Source organism: Monodelphis domestica, chromosome 5 (assembly GCF_027887165.1).
Source record: "Monodelphis domestica isolate mMonDom1 chromosome 5, mMonDom1.pri, whole genome shotgun sequence".
Classification (NCBI taxonomy): Eukaryota; Metazoa; Chordata; class Mammalia; order Didelphimorphia; family Didelphidae; genus Monodelphis; species Monodelphis domestica.
The window spans coordinates 157,357,169-157,363,418 of record NC_077231.1 but is presented as its reverse complement, the minus strand read 5'-3'; positions in this window follow the sequence as shown (position 1 = coordinate 157,363,418).

Genomic DNA, 6,250 nt, shown 5'->3' with positions numbered 1-6,250 from the left:
CCCTCCTCAGCTATGGCTGCTCTCCCAAATTTACTCTTGTCACTCTCCTCCTCCTCCACTGCTAGAGACAAAAATGTTTCTTCTTAGGAAGATATCTCTCACACTTGATTCAAATTTTGGAAAGGATAACCACTTTAATGTCAATTAATTCTATTAGGGTAATACAAAGGAATGACTGGCAGGGAAAAGAATGGGAAAGGAAAGTGGAGAAAAGGGGGTCGCTTCTCTAACACCTTTTCCCTCCCTCCTCTACTTTGGGGGGAACTCGGGCTTTGGCAGCCTGAGTCCCCTGAGTGATAGGTTGAACTGATGTTGGGTTTGGCCTCTTGGCCACAATTCAGACCCAGAGCAACAGGAGCTAAGGAAAAGTCTGACAGAGACTCCAAATATCTTTCTCAGGTTCCTCTTCAGTAGTCTTTTCCAATTGGGAAATGTTGGGGGGAAGGATTTCAGGCAATAGCAGGAAAAAGATGAGTAACCCTCTGAAGAAAGTCTTAACTAGCCCTTTCTTCAGCTTCTCAAAACTGAGAGACCAACTGCTCTTCTGAACAGAACCTTCTGGCTCCTCAAGATTCCAGCCTCCTGAGGCCCCTCCTCCAATGAGGAGAAACATTCAGCCTGGCACTCTTTCTTTAGTACCATCCTCTGTCACAATCAGCCCTATTTCTTTCTCTTATCCTTCCCATCCTATTTTCCTTTAGGGCAAGATAGCTTTCTATACCAAGTTGATTGAATTGTTCTTCCTTCATTTAGCCAATTCTGATGAAAGTAAGGTTTATATGCTTTCCTCCCCATCTTCCCCTCTACTGTAAATTTTCTTTCATGCTCCTTTTATTTATAATAATTTATACCATTCTATTTTCCCTCCCCCTAATGCATTCCTTTTTTATGCCTCAATTTAATTTTTTACATCATCCTGTCATATTCAGCTCATAATCTCACCTTCCTTTTCTGTATATTCTTTCTGACTGCCTTAATAGTGAAAAAAGGTTTTTTGGTGGAATGTACACAGTTAAAGTCTGAATATCTTTTGATTTCTCTTTCCTGCTTATTTATTTTATGATTCTCTAAAGTTTTATATTTGGGAGCCAAATTTTCTATTCAGCTTTGTTTTTTTTTCCACCAGAAATGTTTGAAATCCCACTATTTCATTTAATTTTCACCCCCACCCTAAGGAATATGCTCATTTTTTTGTTTGCTGTTTTGGTGTTTTTTTTTTTGTAAGTTATTTGGGTAAGTTGAAGTGCTAGCTCCTTTGGAATTACATATTCCAATCCCTCTGATCCTTTAATGTAGAAGTTATGTTTGAAATGTCAAAGCTATCTTTTTGGCTGCTTGTAATATTTCTACCTGATCTGGGAGTTTTGGAATTTGGTTATAACATTCCTGGGAGTTATCCTTTTAGGATCTCTTTCAGGAGGTAATAAGTGGATTCTTTCTATTTCTATTTTGCCCTCTGGTCCTAGAATAACAGGGTAGCTTTCTTTGATGATTCCTTGAAAGAAGATGTGTAAGCTGTTTTTCTTTATCATTACATTCAAGTAGTCCAATAATTTCTTTATAATCTCTCCTGAATTTATTTCCTGTCAGTTGTTTTTCCCATGAGTTATTTCACATTTCCCCCTGCCCATTATTTTGACTTTGTTTGATTGTTTCTTGATGTCTTGTGGACACATTAGCTTTCACTTGCCCAAGTTTTATTTGTAAGGCATAATTTTTCTTTGAGTAAGCCTGTGTATCTCATTTTCTATTTGACCAATTCTACTTTGTAAAGAGTCTTTCTTCTTAGTGAATTTTTATACTTCCCCTCCCAAAGGGACCATTCTGTATTTCAAGAAGTTTTTCCCTTAAGTGGATTTTTGTATAACTTTTCCCACTCAATCCATTCTGTTTTTAATGAGTTCTTCCCTTTCAATTTTGTGTCATTTTTACCAATTGGCCAATACTATTTTTTAAAATATTAATTTCTTCAGTATTCTTTTGTGTCTCCTTTACCAAGCACTTTACCTTTTTCATGATTTTCCTTTATCATTCTCATTTATTTTCCAAATTTTTCTTATACTTCTCTTCTTTGATTTTTAAAATCCTCATTGAATCCCTCTGTTAAGTCTTTTGGGGCTCAAAAGCAGTTTATATTTTTTTTTGGAAGCTTTGGATGTAGGAGGATTGACTTCATTGTTTTCTGAGTTTGAATCTACCCTGTCACCAAAATAAATTTCCATGGTATTTTTATTGTTCTTTTTTCATTTCCTTGACTTTTTCTTTTCTATAACACCTGAACCACTCCAAACCATGGTATGGAGCATTGTTCTAAGTTTCAGATTCTTTGTGCAGCTGCTTTCATAGCTGGTACTTGAGATCTATCTGTTTTCAATTCTTCCAAGGTGGTATGATGTAAGTAGAGATGTGGTTAATATTTTCCTGGCCTATTATTTGGTCTGTGAGTAATCTCATCCACTCTTTTACTCTGTAGAACAATGACCATGGTGTTCTGCTCCCCTGTGGCTGCAAGTGCTGGTATATGCTGATGCTTCTCATCTCCCCGTGACTGTGCCCCAGGACTGCAACCTAGTTCTAAGTATGGACAATACACAAGTTTAGCACACAGAACCAGCAAAGGGAATCCTGTAATATTCTTCTGAGCAGTTGTCTGATTCCCCTTACCATCTGAGGGTGAGAATTCCAGAAGCCTTGGCTGCTGCTTCACTTTTGCACAAAGCCTGATGCTCTGGTGGGACCTGCTGTGCTCTACCTCAACACTGGCCAGCCTTCTAAAGTGTTTAGGGCTGAAAAATTACTTCACTTTGTTTTTTTGAATGTTATGCTGCTCCAGAACTCATCTTAAGGAATTATATCATATATTTTGAGGAAGTAATTTGGTAGAATTCAGAAGGTGCCACCATCTTGGCATTGCCTCTCCTATAGTCACCACTTTAAATGCAACTATGGTCATCTTTCGCTGGGATAATTATAATGGCATACTAATTGATCTCCTTGTTACAAATCTGTTATGTAAATTACATTTTCACTCAATTGCCAAAATGATTTTCCTGAAACATGGAGATGACCATTAACTATGCATCCCAATAAATTCTAGTGGTTCCTTATTAAATATAGCACAAAATATAATATGTTTCTATTTGATTTTAGTGTCTTTCAGAAACCTGTCTCCCACCCATCTTTTTAGCCTAATAACAACTTATTCTTTTTCAGACTACTGACTAGCCAAACACTTTTCGTTTGTCATATATTGCATGATAGACTTGACTTTGTTCTAGCAATGCCCCTGATATATGATGTACACTTTCTTCAATTCTCCCTTTAGGAATAACTCTTTTCCTTCAATGTGTAGCTCAAATAATACACAAAGATGGGGAAAAATGAGAATCACATCACCAAAATTCAACTTGTCCTAATATTGGGGCAATAAAAAATCCTATTAAAACCAAATAAAAGAAAAAGGGAATGGTCATGAAATGTGGCAAGAAAAAAAAAAGTATAAGGTCTTTAATATTCATATGTTATTCTGACCTTTTCCAAGATTTTATAGTGTTCTAAATGACTACTAATTAGAGAAATGTAAGCCAAAACAATTCTGCGGTGCTATCTTACATCTATCAGAATAGCTAAAAAGACAAAATGAACAAATGGTAAATGTTGGAAGGGATGTGAAAAATGGACACACCAATCCACTGTTGGTAAAACTATGAATTAATCCAAAATTTTTGAAAAGCAATTTGGAATTTTATCTAGAGTTATAGAACTGTATATAGCTTTTGACCCTGTAATACCATTTGAATGTCTTTCTCAAATAAATCAAGCAAAGAGGAAAAAATACGACATGTCCCAAAATATAACAGCTCTCTTTGTAGTGACAAAGAATTATAAATTGAGGGGATGTCCATCAACTGGATAGGGCTAAAGAAATATTGTTTTATGATTGTGATAGAATACTACTATGCCTTAAGAAACAAGCAGGCTAATTAAAAAAAAATAAACTTGGTAGGAACTACATGGAATAATGAATAGCAAATTGAATAGAACCAAGAGAACATTATATACAGCTCCAGAATTAATATTTGAAAAAGTTTTGAATATCAGCTCTGGAGAATGAATTGAAAAGTGAAAACATGAAAGATATACACTCTACATATGTGGGGTGAAGGGGATGCTTAAATATGTGTAAATCAATGCCATTAATAAAAAATATATATATATTTTGAGCAGTGCAAAAAATATTCAGCAGAGGAGGAAATGTAGAAGAAATGGGGGAAAGTTGAATGAAATGAAACTAAAAAAAACTAAAGTTAATGGTGTTTCTGAAAAGAAGGAATCTGGGTGTTCTTTGTGGGATGCAGGAGCTCATTTCCTCCATAGATTCATAAAGTAGATGCACAGATTTGCTGGGGAAAAACATACCCAAACAAGAGTCAGAGGAAAATGAGTAGAAAGAAAGTTATTGGTGACTTCAAATTTTGTGATACATAAGTGCATTATTCACCCAATATTGCTAAAAAAGAGGTTTGTTATCTTCCCAGGCATGAATTCAAGGCATGACAGGAAACCTTTCAAGAATTATCAAACTGAGTGAATTCTACCTGTATCTGATGATACATCTGGGCACAAATGATATTGCCAAACAAAAACTAGAAGGCATTTCCAAAGATTATATAAACTTGGGCAAGAAACAGAAGGTCATAGGAGCAGAGGTCAAGGAATAATGCTTGCTGTCAATCAAAAACAAAGGATGAAGAGGAGAAAAGCAGATTTGAGAAATGAACAGCTGGTCTAAGGATGAGATTTCCATTTCTGGACCAAAATATTAGAGTGTTTCTAACAAGAACTTGCAGTGATATATATTCAGTCCTGTAAATATAGTCTTAGAAGCTGAGAGGTTTTTTTGATAGAAATATTTATCTTTTCTTTTTTGAGCCCTTCCTAATTTTTCCTTTCTTTTTGATTTTATTTCTACCAAAGGTTTTCAATTTCATGTAATTAAAAGTATTGTTGCCTTTATATAATGTGTGATTGTTCTAAGGTTTAAGCTACGTCATTTCATTCTTCCATATACTGGGGGTCCCTGCTCTTGACTCATTGAACCTCAGAGTGTTTTATTTCAAGTGATTTACTAGTCTTGGCTTCCCTCAAAAATAATGTTACAAACATAAACTACTAAGTCTGACTAAATCATTCATTTTTTCCTAAAAAGAGAGTTTTTAATTATATCAATGTATTCCTTGAGCAAGCAAGTAGACCGACTCCAAGATATTTTATACATTTTGTATTTTTTCCTAATGTTACTCTCCTTTCTGTCATTTACTTCTGGATTTTGTTATTGCTCATGCTGTTGATTTTGTGGATTGATTTTGTGTTCTATTATCTTACTAAAATACCATCTCAATTAGTTTCTTTGATGATTAAAGTTTTCTAAATAAACAATCATATCATTATCAAATTGGGCTAGTTTTGCCTCATCTTTATTTTTAAACATATGTATGTTTATACATATATATTTAATTTTCATATTGTTCTTGCTTATTTTTGAGAACTATGTCAAATAAGAATAGGTGAAACTATATCCTTCATTGATTCTTATATTTGCTGGGAAAGCTTCTGGTATTTCCCTATAGTATATGAAATGGTAGTATGCTAATACCTATATCAGCTTGATTGGCTCTTAAATCCTCCATAAGGAATATATTGGGAAATTCCTTCTGCTCTGGGAGATTCATGATGATATTTAGAAAAGTACTTCAGAGAGACCGGGTAGAATGTGTAGATATTCAATAGCTGAATTTTAATGGCTAACTGTGTGGTTTGGGAGGAATCTTTTCCATTTGAACACATAGCCATCACTATTGACATCTTAAAAATGGCTTCAGTGAGATTTGATTGTCTCTTGGCTTTATGTAAATATAGAGGAATTCTGTAATTTTTATACTCTTAGCATCTGCTGAGGGACAATGTACTAAAAGGGATAGCCTTGGGTCTTTCTTTCCACTCTAAGGGCATAGAACTTTTAACAGAGTTGGATTCTGGCCTTATTGTTTGTTCTTTTTTTGTTCTAGTAATCTAGTTATAGAATCAACAAAGTTAGGAGTGTCAAAAGCTAAGTGAGCCACAAAATTCTAGGATTTGGAATTCAGGTAATGTTTGTAGGCAGTTCCATCAGTGCAGTGATCTGAAAGAGTGACTTTCAGGACCTCAGACCAAAAAAAAAAAGAAGGAAAAATTTAAAAACTCATTTAGA